This window comes from Petaurus breviceps, unplaced genomic scaffold (assembly GCF_028583685.1).
Source record: "Petaurus breviceps papuanus isolate PSGF00001 unplaced genomic scaffold, PetGlider_PUasm1.0 126, whole genome shotgun sequence".
Classification (NCBI taxonomy): Eukaryota; Metazoa; Chordata; class Mammalia; order Diprotodontia; family Petauridae; genus Petaurus; species Petaurus breviceps.
Window position 1 is genome coordinate 83,602,660 of NW_027185655.1, and position 17,471 is coordinate 83,620,130.

Here is a 17,471-nt window from a genome sequence, read left to right on the forward strand (position 1 = left end):
GATTCTTGGTTTTAATCCCAGCTCCTTTGACCTCCAGAATATCATATTCCGATCCCTTCGATCCCTCAGTGTAGAAGCTGCCAGGTCCTGTGTTATCCTGATTGTGTTTCCGCAATATTCAATTCTTCCTGGCTGCTTGTAATATTTTCTCCTTGATCTGGGAACTCTGGAACCTGGGTATAATATTCCTAGGAGTTTTCTTTTTGGGATCTTTTTCAAGAGGTGATCAGTGCATTCTTTCAACCTCTATTTTGCCCTTTGGTTCTAGAACATCGGGGCAATTTTCCTTGAGGATTTCTTCAAGGATGATTTCTAGGTTCTTTTTTTGATCATGGATTTCAGGAAGTCCAATAATTTTCAAATTATCTCTCCTAGATCTCTTTTCTAGGTCAGTGGTTTTTCCAATGAGATATTTCACATTGCCTTCTATTTTTTCATTTGTTTAGATCTGTTTAATAGTATCTTTATTTCTCATAAAGTCACTAGCTTCCATTTGCTCCAGTCTAATTCTGAAGGAATTATTCTCTTCAGTGAACTTTTGAGATTCTTTTTCCATCTGACAAATTGTCTTCAGTCAGGTTGATGACTCTATTTTCCTTCTTAAGGAAATCCTTCTTAAGCTCCTCTATGGCCTGTAACCAATTCATATTTTTCTTGGAAGCTTTTGATGCAGGAATTCTGACTTCATTGTCTTCCTCCTCTTCCATGCTTTGATCCTTTTTGTCCCCAAAAAAGGAGTCCAAAGTCTAATTGCTGTGCTTTCTTTGCTCCTTTGCTTGCTCATGTTGCCACTCAATTACTTGACTTTTGGGCTTTTTTTTACCACAGTAGAACTCTGCTTCCAGAGAGGAGAGCTTTGTCTCAAATTGCTGGGATTTTCTCAGCTGCCAGAACTATTAGTTGGGTGCCCTCTCAGAAATCTCCACTGGCTCTGGCACACTGGTCACATGCCCCAGGACCTCCATCCTAGACTGCAATCTAGATCCAGGCAGGTTAAAGCAAGAGCAATTACCCCTCAGACTGGTTACTTGGTCCTCCTACAATCTGCAGGCCAGGAGCTCTGAAACAGCCACCCAGCAGTGGCCACTGAGCCTCAGCCAGCTGCTTCTCCCTCCAGGGGGAAGAGGCTGGACCATACTCCTGGACCCCCTGTTCCCAAAGTCCACTGACCTCTCATTTTGTCTTTGGCATTTATGGGTTGATACTTCTGGAAACCACCACAGCTGCTGGTAATCCACTTTCCCAAAGTCCCTCAGGCTGGGCTGGTTGTGGTCACCCTGAGGCTAAAACAGTAGACTCACCGGGGGCTGGGCTCTTCTCCCAGCCTGCTGCGAAGGACTCTTCCTGCCAGCCTGCCGGACTATCTTCAGTGGGAAGTTTGTTTCTCTCTGTCACTTTGTGCGTTCTGTAGCCCTAAAGTTTGTTTAGAGTCATTTTTTATAGGTATTTCAGGTGGTTATGGAGGAGGCATATGGAGTTTTCCTGCTTCTATGCCACCTTCTTGGCTCCACCCCATCCTCAAGTTTTTGAAGGGTAGTGGTGTTGGAAAAGGGATTTGATTGTTTGGTCCCAGGTGGTAGAGCAAGAAACAGAAGAAGTCAAAAAACAACCACTTTAGACTTGATGTAAGCAGGAATTTCCATCATAGCTCTACATAAATGAAAGGGGCTGTCTTGAGAGACAGGAGGGTTCCTCTCACTAGGAGTGTTCAAATAGAGGCTACTATTGATGAACATTACCTGTCATAGGGAAAATTAATTTTTATTCATGGAATGTACTAGATGACCACTGAGGCCCCTTCAAACTCCAAAGTCTATGAATTTTTTATTCTGTGCCTCAGGCTTGGGTCAACCACACGTGGCCTGTGCTGTTGGACTTCCTGGACAACACCCCATCATCACTACCTGCTAGGATCAGGCCCTGCATCTCCAGAGCTGGGTTAGAACTGGACTGGCCTTGAGTAGGAGGTGAGGTAAGAACATATTGGCTTTTGTGTACAGATTAATCACATGAGCTATGATTAGCAGGGCATGCATTTTTACTAGTGGTTTTGGATTTAGACTGATTGATCAACGCTCACAACCAATGGCACATATTTGACCCACAACTGGTTTGGGGTTAAGGCTACTAGCTAATTGGCTTAGACAGAAATCAACCAAGCATCAACTCTAACCCAATCAATAAGTAATCAGGGCTATAATAATAATAACTCATTTTATACAACAGGTTGCAGTTCGCAAAGCACTTTCCTCATAATACCACTGTAAAACATTAGTATTATTATATCCATTTTACATATTAAAAAATGAGAGCTTATGAAGTGAAGAGACTTATATAAGGTCACAAGGTTATAAAAGGCAGCTGGAGCTTCACTCATTTATGGTTCCTTATTCATATCTCTTTCCACTATACTTTTGAAGCAAAAGACCATATAGTTCCATAAGGTATTTTATAAAGTATAATAAACAATCTAGTTTTTAGATAGAACTTAACATGAAACACACTTCTTCCTTTTGGCAGATAAGGCAGAAGACTGTGGGTGTAGAATAAGGTAAAAATATGGTCATCTATGGTCACTGTGTCATTTGACTTTTAAGTGTTTTTCTTTATGACAAGAAAGGGCAATGATTAAGGGAAGTTATTGTGGTATAAAAAGAAAAGACAACAATAAATTTTTTAAAGACATTGTCCCAAATGTAAATTATTAAAAGGGCCTACTGGATCAGAGATCAGTTGCCTTGTACCAAGGTTAGGCTTTGATAAAATGAATCATTTGATCAAAAGTAGCAGCCACTAGTAGGGTCTGCCCCTATTCTTTTATCTCAGACATGACCTCTTTAATCTTACCAAGAACCATTCTATCTTCAAGGACCATACTGTATTTGAAATGGCATTTGAACCCAGTCTTATATCTAAGCTACTACTTCCTACTGCCTGCCTCTTCTTACCTCCACTCTGCTCCTCTTCCTAGACCTAGCACAGGCATCTAAATATAGTAGGCAATACATTTGTTTTTGAATTCTTCAAACTAAAGAAGCAGAGTCTTCAATGTCCAAGTTGGACTATAGAAATTCTAAAGTCGGGGGCAGCTAGATGGCACAGTGAATAGAGCACTGGCCCTGGAGTCAGGAGGACCTGAGTTCAAATTCAGCCTCAGACACTTGACACACTGTGTGACCTTGGGCAAGTCACTTAACCCCAATTGTCTTGCCTTACCACCTCCAAAATAAAAAAGAAAAAGAAAAGAAATTCTAAAGTCCTTTCAAGATCTAAATCTATGATCAATGCATTTCTTGACAGTGCATTTCAGTGTCTTGTAAACTTTAAGGTCAGAAAATTCTTTCTAAAATTTTGTTTAGCCCTTCCTGCTGCACCCTAAATTGAGAAGTCTCTTTTTTTTTCTTCAGACTCTGGAAATAAAGGAAAATTTCAACATCATCTTAAAATATACATTTTTCGTATGTTTGAAAAATGAGCCACATAACTCTGCCTCCATGGAGTAAGTATGTCCATAAAGGAGGGTTGATTTTCACTTAGCACTGAATTTGAAACCACTAAATAGAATATAGTCCCCTAATAATTAGGCTTGGCAGATATTGCATGTGGTAGATGTTTTGTATTTCTATAACACAGTCTTTTTAAAAAGTGCATATTCAGGGTGGCATAATTGTTGGCTGCATATGGAACTCAATATAGAACTAATAAACACATTTACTTAGTGTGATTTTTAAAGAGCATCAAACTGGAAATTCCCATTGTAACTCTAGTAGGTAAGAGTCTTGGACTTGCATTCCACTTTGCTCAGGCGAGTTAATTCAATTCTGTTTCATTCTATTAAAAGTTTAAGAATTAATTAGAGGAGGGCAAATCACAGCTTCTGATCTTTTTATTAAATTATTCACAATGATGTTTGTCTGTAAATGAACAATCCAAGCACTGACCATGAAAAACATGGAGAAAATTGTGAATGAGACTGCAGAGAACACTCTCAGCAAAGTTGCATAGATTAAAAATTCAATTTGAGCTCAACTTCAACTCAAATAGCTCCAACACTGTTATTGACTTGATGTGTGTTACTGGCCTCTGCAAGAGGACTCTCTGCAAGATGTAATGTGCCCCCTGGTGGTATTGTGACTAATCCAATCAAAGACTTATTTGCAGGGTATCAAAATAAACACAACAGGGTTGATTGGATAGGCAAGAGCTGTGGTACCTTCTTTCAAATCTTTATTTTGTACCTGCAGTTTGATGACATTATTTTAACAATCTGCATTAATGCAATAGCCTATATTCCCCTGTTTCTAAGAAGTGAATTGTTATGTACAGTAGCAAGCATTCTTATTTTTTCATCCCATTCAGTGAAAGGTTTCTTCTCAAAAGCTTGAGTATGACTAAGGTTCATCCACACTATAGAAAGCACTATGCAGTAGAAGGAGACCTGGAGATTCAGGCCCCAGTCCTACTTCCTCTGGGGCCTTGGTTCAGTCACTTAACTAACCTCTTTGGGACTCTTGATTGAAGTGATTTAGCTAAATGACCCCTGAGGTCCCTTTACACCCTAAATTTGTAATCCTATGAAGTCACTTAATTTTTATGGGCTGAAATTTGTTCATCTTCAAAATCTGGAGGTTGAATGAAATAATTTCAAATAAACCCTTATTGTTCTAGATCCTAGGATTTGCTAAAAATCTAAAAAGGATTATCTTCAATAAACTTATGGATTTTAGTTCTTCCATTCATTTGACAAAGTCTTCTTTTTTCTCATTTCTCAACCAGTTCATTTATTTAGTTGAGTTTTGTCGTAAGAACACTGAAAAGTCCAACCTGAAACACTATGCCTAGTGCTAGTCATCTAGGATAGGGAAAGTAGTAATACAATGATGTAGCAATATGGAAGAAGCTATCTGTAGAGAAGACTTCAAATTATACAGAGGCCCCTTCATTCTTGTATAATATCCATCAACTTTTTATGTAATGGTACCACTAATTTTAGAGCTGGAAAGGCCTAGGTTCTGTGTTTTCAATCAAACAATAAACATTTATTAGTCATCTACTATGTGCCAGGCACCTTGTTTCCTCGTAAGATGTTTGAGAATTCACACAAAGAAGAAAAATAATCAAAATATTAAATCATATAAAGTTGAGAGTTGATGTGGTCACTAGTGAAAGTACCATGAGGATGATATAGTAATAAGTTCCTAGTCCGTTGGGTTGAACATGGAAAACATGACCATGAAATTGCCATGTCAGATAAAAGGCTGGTCTTTCTTGAAATATCAGCTTGTCTGTCTTCCACATCATCCCTTTCCCCCAAATCCCTTTTTAGCTCTTATTAGCTCTAGTCCCAGAGCCACTTTTTTCCTGCATAAACTATTCTTGCTACATTTAAATATATGTATATATATTTTAAAAGAACTGAATTAACTTGCCTGAGCAAAGTGGAATGCAAGTCCAAGACTCTTACCCACTAGAGTTACAATGGGAATTAACAGTTTGATGCTCTTTAAAAATCACACTAAGTAAATGTGTTTATTAGTTCTATATATTCTCCATCTCAAAAAAGTTCTACCTAGTCCACTCTTGTCATCTTAAAACTGTCTTTCCTCTCATTCAATTCACTTGAACAAGCATTTATTAAGTGCCTATTATGTGTTAGCTCCTGGGCTTGCAAAGATAAAAATGCCACAGATGTTTCTAAAAGTCTATTAGGAGAAAAGAGGTACAGAGACAATTAATTTCTCAAGGGAGGGCACAGGTCTAATAGAATGGAAGCTCCAGAGGGTACAGTGGAAGTATTGGGCAGTGTTCAATAGGAGTGACATGCACAGTTATGAGGGAACATTATGAGAAGTCTTTGTATTCTTTTAAAATCAAATAGTAAATAAATCATATCCTGATTTACTTTATCCCCTTCCTCATTCATATCCAAACTTTACAATCTGTATATTCCTACTGTTTCTACACCCCCTTTCCTGCCCTTTTCTTCTTGACTCCTTTAATTCCTATTGAAATATGCCAAATCTGTCTTCACAAAGACATGACCCAGACCTTTCTTATCCTCTCCAACCTTTCCTTAAGATTTCATCAGGTTTGGAACTCTTTCTTCCTAATTTTTATGTCATCTTCTCCTTGTTCCCCATGCAATCCATCTTCCCTTGATTCCCAAAACAGAAAGGACAGATGTGAAGTTATATAAGCTTTTATTCCTGACATGGACATTGCTTAGAAAATGAAAGTGACCATTCTAAAGATTACTTGGAAGAGATACACATTTTTGAAAAGTGGCAGACAATATATATTGAAAATAAAATTGAATTGGTAATAGGCATTTTATAGACTCCCCATTTAAAAAAAAACGTGTAAAATGACTGTATAAGTCTTAAATTTTTTGAGAAACTCACATAGCAGAAATCAGCAAATAATAATCCTGGTCATAAGAGAAAAGAATAGAAAAGAACACCCACGATGTATGTGCCCAGACTCATTCATCTAGAGATGAGACTAAGCAAAATAATTGAAGTTGCATATCTTTAATTGGTAGCTCAGGGGTTAAAGCCAAAACCTTTATAAACAAGGGTCTATGCGTTCAAATGCCTTTGGAGCCTGAAGCTATGACAATTTTTTAAGAGTACTAGATTTGTAGTACTGGATTTGAATTCTGTCTTTACAACCTGTCAACTTTGCCATGTTAGGTAAGTCACTTCACCTGAGACTCATTTTCCTCACCTGTAAAATAGGGTAATAATAATACTTGAATGTAGTATAATTGATAGAACATTGAACTCTGAGAAATTAATTTAACCTCTCTAGGTCTCAGTTCCCTCTTTTGTAAAATGAGAAGGAAATATATAAGATCTCCTCCAATTCTAAATTTTACATTATGAACCTACCTCATTTGATTATTGTGAGGATCAGCTAAGGTAAAGTGCTTTGTAACTGCAATGTACTATTTACTTGTAAGCTGTTAGTATTATCTAACCATGGAGTTCACAATTATCTCCTAAAAGGTGGGGAAATAAAGAAAAACATCTGTGATCTGCTACTTTTCATACATTGGCAGTTGTGGATCAAACTGCTATTTTCTAATCATGAAGTCAACATAAACTTGGAAAATGTGTGCTTAAGTGTGACTAATTGGTAATGGATTGCATATTTTCATGTTAAGGTCGTCATTGTTAAAGAGTGCCATTGCATGTGATCAAATTCAGTGGCTGCAAGTGCGTCCTTACAATCCATGGAAAAGCCCAATGTTTGCAGATACTTATGATCCTATGACAACATAGTCTGGTGGAAAGCAGCTTGGGCCAGGAGTGAGAACACCTCAGTTCTTGTCTAAACACTTACACTAATGGGCTATGTGACCTGGAACAAGTCTCCTTCCCTCTAGGGCTCTCAATTTCTCCTCCACAAAAAAAAAAAAAAAATTCTAGACTTTGAGCTGGAAGGTGAAGAGACTTGTTCTTGTCACTCCTTCGAATACCTAGGATTGCAAATCAGTCACCAAGCATTTACTAAGCAGCTGCGATATGCCAGACTGGTACTACACTAAGTATTCAGAAGACAAAAGTGAAGCAAACAGGCCTTTCACTAGAAAAATCACATAGAGAACATATACAAAAGGAGTTCAAAGAAATTTTGAGAGGGAGGACACTCATAGCTCAGGAGTTCAGGAAGACTTCATGTAGAAGGTGGAATTTGAGCTGAATTTTGAAGGAAACCAGGGTTCCAAGTGAAGAAGTGAATTCCAAGCCTAGAAAGCAAGAAGTGCAAAAGCAAGGAGAAGTCTTGTTTGAGGAAAAGCAAATAGGCCACTGTGTTTGGACCAGAGTTTATAGATGGGAATAACTGGTAATAAGTACCCTACCTCAAAAGGTTTTTCTAAGAAAATATTTCAATATGATAAAAGATCCATTATTTCAATACATGTGGGTATTTCCTCCTGTGATAAGAATTCCTCCCCACATGGCCATGTATGTAGGTTAAGCTTGTTCTTGATATAAGAGGCAAGGAAGCAGTCCCCAAGACTTTATGGCTCACAGGGCCAAGACTGAAACCACAGGGCTCTTGACAACTTTCTAATGGCCTCAAGCTATGGTATTATGGCCTCCTGGTCATCTAAAGGCAAAAGTCCCACCTTTGTGGAATCAAGGTGCTTCTGACTTGGCAGCTATCCCAAGACCACATCAGTCGTCATATCCTGCCCTCTTCATTTTCTGTATGGAACTCAAGGGGACCATCTACCCAGACTGAGTGCTGTATCCTTTCTATATTCTGGCTTATTTGAATGAGCTACCAGTTTATTATTTTGTTCCAGTATTAGACCTAAACCACCAGGGAACAAGACTGAGTCAGATTGAGTCCACCATACCTCTACTGATATAAAATGGTATAATGAGCTGCAGTAACCCAAACTTTATTATGTGGTATCTAGCCTTCCATTGTTGAACCTCTCCAAACATAGCCAGGCTGGGTCTCCATGAACTGAAAGTCCCCCAAAGGACCATTCTTGATGTCTTTCCAGACTGGGAGGCCCTCCAGAAGTTTGTGCTCTGCTGGCATAGTTTTCAGAAACCCTAAATCATCACCACACCATGACGCTTAAGAGGAGTTTGATGAAGGCATTGTAAAGATAATAACACATGCTTTAGAATGGTTTAGAAAAACATTGTCTAGTGCGAGACATAATTATGGGACATATTATCATGTAACAGTAGGGTCAAATTAAGAATTTGTGCTCAGAAATTCAATTCAGTAAGCATCTATTAGTCACCTACTATATGTAAGATACTTCTTTGAGTTGGGGATACAAAGCCAGAAACACAAAAGTCCCTGTCCTCAAAGAGTTTATATTTGATTGGCTTGTTCAATGAGGAGGACAACATGTATATGGATAAGGAAATATAAAATACAAAGTATTAGGGGAGAGATCTATCAACCAGGGGCATCAGGAAAGCATGTGGGATAGTTAACTTGAGCAGAGCTTGAAGGATCCCTGAAGTGAAGGTGATGTGGAAGAAAGCAGTCTAGGTCTAGGGCAGCTTGTGGGAACGTCAGGGAAATAAATAGAAGAAATGTCCTGTTCAGTAAATCAGTTTGATTGGAATATTGTTGGTGAGGGGAAATATGTGGAATCAGTCTGGAAAGGTAGTTTGGAGCCATTTCAGAGGGGTTTAAAGCCAAATTCCTGGCAGAAGACTTTGTATTTTATCATAGAGAAATTATAGGAAAGCACTAGGGAGCTACTGAGGTTTCTTTAATAGGAATGCAACATGATCAGAATGTGACAAAAGGCAATCATAAGTGGTGGGTTTTTTTTTTTGATGCTGTTACCTGAGTTTATCTATTTTGTAACAATTCACTCTTTTTTTTAAGTCTCTTCATATCTATCACACCGAAAACGATATAATTGCTTTTGTTTTACAATCATATGTATTACCTTTTTTCTACTTAGTACTAAAAGTTACTCATGATTTCATATGAATTAATTTTTCTTAAAAATCCACAATTCACATAGTTATAGTGCATCCTCCCTAACCATTTGTCAATTGTGTATAAAATAACTAAGCATTCCTTGCATAGAATGCTTTAACTACATCATCAATATTTCTCACATTATCTGCTGCTTTTAGTCATTATATAGATTGCCTAACAACCTTAACAGACTGAATGTTTTATTTCAGCCCTTGCCTGCACAGTAGTATATGTTCATAAAAACATGAGCAAGGCAGTATGACTGGTCAAAATAATGAACTGAAAATTCAGACTCAGAAACTAATCCCTTGTCAGTAGCTGCTTTAGTGAGTGTGAGATTGTTGTCTGATATTCTATGACTTTGAGCAAGTGGTTTCCATCTCAGGACCTGGGTTTCGCCTCCTTTGTACTTGTAATGAAATAATCTTTGAGCCCCTTGTTTAAAGTGTTTAGCTGAGTTTGTTAGAACGTCACGCTAATGAGACTGAGGGCATGGGATCGATCAGCACCTGGGACAATTAGTTGCACTCCGTTCAGTGTATTTGGCCTGGAACTCAAGCTCGAAAAAATGTGTGTCCTTGGTCACAAGGGGGATTAAGCCTGAGAAAGTGGCATAGATCAGTGAAAATCCATTGCTCCTGTTTAATGGTGGGTCACCCTGCAGTGGGGTGGGTCAGGCCCCACTAGTAGAATGGGGCCAGAGAGATAGAGGTCTGGACCTCAGAATACAAGTTCTCAGGAAGTATAGAAGATAGATTCGTAACTTAACAATACATTCAATAAAGCCCTTATGAAGGGCATGTTAATTAACACTTAAATTCCTAAAGAGCATCCTTTTAAAGTAATATTTTCTGTCCTCTGAAATAAGGAATGTGTTACTTCATATAAAATAACCTGGAGCCACTGTGGTAACTAGACTAAAGAGTAAGGACTATAGGCTTCTACTTCCAGTTTTGCCTCTAATTAGCCGTGTGACCTTGGTCAAGTCAGATCAAGCCTTCCTAGCCAGCGTTTTCTCATCTGTAACATGAGGGGGTGACATCAGATTATCCCTAAGGTCCTACACTACTCTAAAGTTGTATGAATTTATGATTATGAAAGACAGGAGTTCCCTGTATACCATCTATTGAATATCAGGTTCAATGATGAAACATTTTAGGTCTGAAAAATTTGCCTTTAATCTTCAGCAACACCTTGAACTCCTACTATATCAGGAAAACTAAGTTGATCACATTAAATGACTTTGCCTACATAGTTTATGGCCAAGTGGTTTGCTTTAGATAACACTGTGGCACTGTTGCTAAGATACAGTTTAAAAAAAAAGTTATTCTAAATACATATTTGTGTGGAAAAAATGATGGAAACAAAAGAAAAATGTATAAGGAAAGCAGTCAACCAAAAATAGCAACAACAACAATAATAAAAAGTAACAGGTGCTAGTATAAGGCCTGGGATATATAAAAGCCTTGCCTTTGAATAAAGCCCTGAATGCTATTTGTGTTTAACCCTGAACAGACAGTCAGGAATCTGCTGTGCTACCATTCTGATCTCATGATCGGTGAGTTGAGACTAGGCCTTCAGAGACAGATTGGTCAGGTGTAAGGTACTTCCTTTTACCACCCTGGTACTTTGGCCAATTTTTAAAAGACAGCTGTTGTTAGAGGATAGAAGCATTTATTTGCTGTTGATTCAATAAGCATGTGTTAAGCACCTTTGTGTAGCAGGCTCTATGAGAAGATAAAGAGGAAAATGAAATAATTTCTGCTCTCAAAGGAGCATGCATTCAATTGAGGGAGAAGAACAGGTACACAGATAAGCAAACAGCAAATATAGATAAAATACTTAGGATGGGAAGTCCTAGCAACTGAAGTAATGGAATAGCAGCACATAGGAGTAGTCTTGGAGTCGTGGGGAGTCTAGGACAGTGACAGAAGGGGCTTAAAATTACAGTAATGGAGTTTTGGAGTCAAAGGACTTAGGTTCAGTCAAACTTCAACTGTGACCTTGGGTAAGTCATAAACTTAACATAAATGTAAAGGTAACCTCTTCAGATCTCAGGCTCATCATCTGTGAAATGATTCCTTGGATTACATGACTTTCCAGTTCTACATCCCATACTTCTCCTACCCCCTCCATTCAGCCTTCCTTTTTTTCTTCAGTTAAATAATTCAACCAAAGGAGGGCCAGTGAAAATAATGTGGAAGACACACCTAACATAAACAAAATGGGAAGGGGTTTTAGAGATCAACTAGGGTCAGCCTTTCACTTCATAGTGACTTGCCTAAGGTCACACAAGTTGTCAATTGACAGAGCCAGAAATCAAACCCATCTCTCTAATTTAAGTATGGTAGCACAATTATCTCAAATAGACAAGGTGATTGTTGTCTCTATGGTAGCATTTGAGGAGGGCTGGAAAGAGCTTCCTCCTCAAAAGCAGCTGTCAGCCTTACCATTTGTCTTTAGATAGTCTTTCTTTGAGTCTTAGGTTTTCCTTTTTGAGTTCCTGTTTAAAGTAAAGATAAAGCTAGGAAGATAAGTACTTTGACCTTTTTTAGTTTATCAGGTGTTACCTTAGGGTTTCCTTCTAGCTGTGAAAAATATGGTCTAGAATCAGGGCTTCTGAAACTTTTTACACTAGACACCCCTTCCGCATTTCTTAAACTGTGTTGTGACCCACAGTTTAAGAAGTGCTGGGAGAGAGGAGGAATCAAGGGAGCAGAGGAGAAGGAAGGAAGGGAATAAGCATCTATAGAACACCTTTGGCATTGTGTTGAACTTTTTACAAAGGATCATTTGATCCTCACAAAAACCCAGTGAGGTAGGTGCTGTTATTTTCCTCATTTTACAGTAAGGAAACCAAGACAAATAGAAGTTAAGTGACTTGTCCAGAGTCACTCAGTTAGTATCTGAGGTGGATTTGAACTCAGGTCTTCCTGACTCCAGTCCTAGCACTCTGTCTACTGTGCTATTAGCTGCCTGGATAGGATGGAACCTAATTGTGTTATTTTTTTAGGTTCTACATTTTTGCTTTTTAATAGTTGTATAAACTTAAACAATTGTATCACCCCTTCCACCCTCATTTTCCCCATAAAGGCCTTAGATCTGAATTTCAACTCAGCTTCTTGCTACCCATGAGACCTTGGGGCAAGTCACTTAACATCCCAAATCCTCAGTTTTCTGTCCTGTAAATAAATGTGAGAGGCTACACCAGATGATCTCTAAATCGAATGAACATTAGCATAATCATACTTACAGTGTTTGCTCGTGGAGTTGTTGTGAGGATTGAAATAGTAAAGGGGACCCTGACATGTTGTTTTAAATGTAATTTCACAGTTTTGCATGCTTCTTGGTTTTCTGAAAAGCCCTAGGGCTATAATCCATCTCCTGTGGCATTACACATATTAACTACAGGCAACTCTTAGTCACACATAAATCATCTGTGATGAAACATTAGACAAAAGGCTCTAAAGTCTAGAGATCATCTCACTCAGCACCTTCATGGAAAATATTGCTTTAGAATGGTGAAGTGGCCAACCTGGGACCACACAAAAGTGGACAAAATAAATCAATAGGGCTTTGTTTCCTGTCATACTCATAAAATCATGAGAACCTTATATGGTATCATCTGTGTTTATTTAAAGCATAGCTTCAGATTTTATCTACCACCTAGAGTTTTTACAGGAATCAGTTTGGTTTTTTGAAAATAGTTTTTATTAAACAACTGTACTATTTAATTCACCTAAAATGTAGTCACTGATGATTTTCTGTTGCGCCTTATCTCACCTGTGGAATATTTCTGCTCGGTTATCCAACAGTAGTCAGCCAATATACTTTCCCGGTATTACTTTTCCACTATGGAGATTTCCTGATAGAAGCCGTACCTGTGCTTATCACTAATAGCATATAGGTTTTCTGGGAAGAAATCCAAGTGTGAATCCAAGAAATGGCTCTTGAGTGACATGTTGCATCCCATAACTTTATAGGATTTGAGAAGATTCATTGATAAGTTCTTGGTAATTTTCTGCCTTGTAGTTTCCCCAAAAAAGTTTTGGTTTCCTTTTTAAAATGATTTCTATATAGCTCCTTCAACTTTATTCAACTGTTCTTCAAAATGTTTGTCTTTCATCACTTCCCTTACTTGAGGACCCACAAATCCCCCCACTTTGTTTTTAGTTTCACTGATTCTTGGAAATTTATTTTTCAGATAAAGAAAACCTGCACCATTTCGATCCATCGCCTTGACAAAATTTTTCATTAAACCAAGTTTAATGTGCAACGGTGGTAAGAAAATTTGTTCAGGACTACTAGTGGTTGACTTACCACATTTTTTGTTTGGGGATTTGGTTCTTTCTTTTGAGGCTAGTGTATTTTTTAATGTAGTGGTTATTCTTGTCACTGCTCTCCCATTCACAAACAATGCAGCAGTATTTGGTACCTTTCTAGTTATAATATTAGTAAAGAGCAATCACTTTTAGATCCCCATAGACATATCAAGAATGTTTTCCTGTTTTGTCCTTCTTGACAGAAATGTCATGCTTAGAACATATTTTGGTACCCTCTTACAGGATATTCCGTCCTTTTTCTATAGAAGCTGAAGGTTTAGCTTGATGGGTTTTTTTTGGCAAGATCATGAGTAAGGTCACTAGAACTGCTTGAGTTATTAAATGAGGATCTGAGGATGGAAAAGTGACTTCCCATGGGGGCATCATCATGTTGCTGGTCTCCTACCTTGTCATGCTGAGCCTCATCATTACAGTCTGAATCATCGGTTTCATCTTCATACAAGTTCCAAGTTTCTCGTTGTTTCAATACAGGTAGTTCTTCACTGTGTAAAATAGAGATCTTATAGATTATAGTCTATTTGGATTTTTATAGTATGTTTAGATTTGGAGGAAATTCCTGATATATTTGTTAAGCAAATATAGCAATCTGTTGAATGGTCTTTCTGTTCTCTCCAAATCATAGGAACTGCAAATGTTATGTGACAAGATCCATGTATCCAGCCAGTTAGTAATTTAACACAAGAGATACAGAACAAGTGAGAGGGGTCCAAGCCTTATCCTGAGCACCTATTTTATAATACAAATAAAGTTCATGTTTTCTTGACTAGACGAATAAAGTTTAATCTCTGGAGTTAAAAGTTAGCTACATAACAATTCAGGTGATCAATACATTTGTGAGGCATACATTTGTGAGAATTTAAGGATTGTATATCAGCATCTTCAAACTACAAAACACCTTAGAAAATGAGGCATACATTTGTGAGAATTTAAGGATTGTATATCAGCATCTCCAAACTACAAAACACCTTAGAAAATGAGATTAGAAAAAAAATTATGTTTACCAAATGGCACCTGGCACACAACTGACTGAACAATATGCTACATATTGAGAATTTCACTGCATGATTGGATGTGCATGAGTCTGTCTTGCCACACCGCTCATAAGTTGGGTCTTCCTACAGCATGCAAGAACAAGCCAACTTGTGACTTCTCTCATCCTCCACCTCCTCAGTCCCCTTCAGAAAGTCACACTGTTTTACTACTGCCTCCTATTGCATGGTTTATATTAAAATTCATGTGTCATTTAATAGTGGGTGATAGAGAAATTTCAGATGCAATTTAAAATTTTAGCATAAAGAGAACTTTAAATCCCCAATGAATTTCCATGTAGTAATTTATTATGTGGTGAGCAGTAAAATTAATTATTGGCACAATGGGAACTAGAACTCAGGTCTGTGTGCTCTTGCTTTGTTGCTTCTTCTTCTATACCTACTGGGAATACATTTTCCCATGCCCCAAATCAGAATTTGTGGTCTGACAAAGGAAATTACTTGGTAAGCCCTAGTTAAAAGTGCCCATTCTCTCCTTGAAATTGGGACTGTCCCAGGAAATCTGGGACATATGGCATGGTAACCGAACTTCACTGCCTCTTTCCCAGACAGCTTCCTTTGCTCCCCAGCATACACCCAGTTGTTTCCCTGGCCTCTTACCAGTCAGTGTGTGCTCAAGGAATGAAAATGAATTTTAACATTAGTTTAAGCAAAACATAGTTAGAAAAGTAGATCTGCAATTAAAAAAAAATTAACTTGTTCCAAAATCATTCATACTTCTGGTGACCATATATCCTGGATTTTTAAAGACTGTACTGAACTTGAGAAAGGAAAAGTATTTTTAAAAAAGGAATATATTTTGTTGGGTCATGTATCCTGATTTTGGTTCAGGAAGAAATGGTTGCTATGTCTATTGCATATGTTCTAAAGATTATCCACGACTAGGCTTTCTTTTATTATTGCCAGATTGACTCTTATTAAAGTTATCCATAGTGACTATATACCTTGGATTTTCTAGAATAGTCCCAATTTAAAAAAATTAAAAAGCATACTTTTAACTTAAGTCTTGTAAAGGAATGTCCTTTGTCAGACTGTGTGTCCCTGTTTGGTAGTAGTGGTGGTGGTGGTAGTAGTTGTCGTTTTTTCGTTCCTGTTCTTGTTCTTGTTGTTTTGGAAAATAGTCATTGTAGAAACAACCCTAAAGCAGACTTCTCTAAAGCAATCAGAACAGGGGACTGAGGGAGTAATATTGGCCTGGGAGAGGCGGGTCTTTCTATCTGCCCCAAACCTGGGAAACGGCAATTATGTTCATGAAACACAAAATAATATATTTGATTTTATAAATCAACTCTCCAAGAGCAAAATGCATCACTCCTGTGATCGTGTAGTCATGTGATATAAGAATAGGGAGGTGGAGAGACATTAAACATCATGTTGTTTTACATTTTAAATGTACAGGTTTGATCAGGAGAAACTGGTCAACTTGATAAGGTTGAATCTCATTGCATGAGATTGATTTTGCCCCCATTTTCCTGTGGAAAGACAGAGGAGGGGCAAAGGATCTTGATGTTGCCTCTTTGATAGGATAGGAAGAGCCTCATTGAAAAATTCTTTCTGCATCAAGGATGATTTGATGGACTCGGGCTCAGGCTAGGCTCAGATCAGAGCTACCTTTTTGTACTTTTCTTCTAAATGAGGAGTAGACAGACCTATCAGAACTAATCTAGAGCTAAAAATAGACTGAGGCCCCTGGATTAGGGTTTCATAGGCATCAGAACCATCTTCCTTCAGATTGCTACTAATGACCGTCATGGAGATGCAGTGACATCAAACCTCCTCTGCATTGGGAGAGGATTGAGTCCATGCTAGGAGACTTGGAAGAGGCAAGTTGCAGTTAAACATGCCCTCAACTATATAGCTGAAGGCCTTGAAGATGACAAGACTGGAGAGAAAGTGATAGACTGACTAAAAAGCCTAATTCACTTTCTAAGGAGAATAGGAAAGTGCCTGGATCTAGTTTTGGAAAAACAGTGAAAGAATCTCTTAGGCAAAGGCACTAGTGGAGCAGAATAAAAAGCTGAGGCTTTTTCCTAGGGAAAAGAAAAATAATCAGTGGTCCTGGAGCCTGAGGAGATTCATGAGGAAGAACAAATGTAAACTTTGAAATCTACTAATACAGAGCTATTCATGGGTTTTGTGGAAAGTGGGTTGCCTCTCTAGCAACTCCCAAGTTCTTTTTTTTTTTCTTTTCCCATTCCACTATGAGGAAGCACATACCATTAGATTTTGGTTTAGTTTATGCTTAATGTCTCTGTGGTATGTTTGACCTATCTAGGAAGCACAATCAGAGTCCTTCCAAATTAAGAGAAGTCCCAAACAATGGCCTCTTTCCTTTGGCCTCATCTAGTTGATGGGGCTCTCCTGATTAACCTTCTACATGTAGTTTAGGAAGATGGTCATTTTATAGATGAGAAAACAAAGGGAAGTAAAGCCTAAGGTGAACTGGGGACAGAACCTGTACTAGAAGAAAAAGTCTGACTTTCTGATTCCCATATCAGTCATCTTTCCCATGTATCACACTACCCCCACCAGAGCTACCTAGGAGAACTGGTAGGGGCTGGAGAATTATATCATCATTCCCTTCCTTCCTTCCTTCCTTCCTTCCTTC

General features: G+C 38.1%; 1 protein-coding gene across 39 annotated transcripts in view; it reads left to right on the forward strand.

Annotated features, from left to right (window-relative positions):
* NPY5R (neuropeptide Y receptor Y5) overlaps positions 1-17,471 on the forward strand; it is a 175,749-nt gene that overhangs the window by 67,448 nt on the left and 90,830 nt on the right. For 11 of the 39 annotated variants that reach the window (XR_011170185.1, XR_011170176.1, XM_069097558.1 and 8 more), the window contains 2 exons: positions 1,841-1,972; positions 13,676-13,752. The gene's annotated coding sequence lies outside the window, so the exon portion shown is untranslated. Of the gene's footprint in view, positions 1-1,840; positions 1,973-3,407; positions 3,500-13,675; positions 13,753-14,036; positions 14,286-14,436; positions 14,591-17,471 lie in introns of those variants that run through there. The other 28 variants (XR_011170196.1, XM_069097524.1, XM_069097530.1 and 25 more) reach the window with 17 other exon arrangements.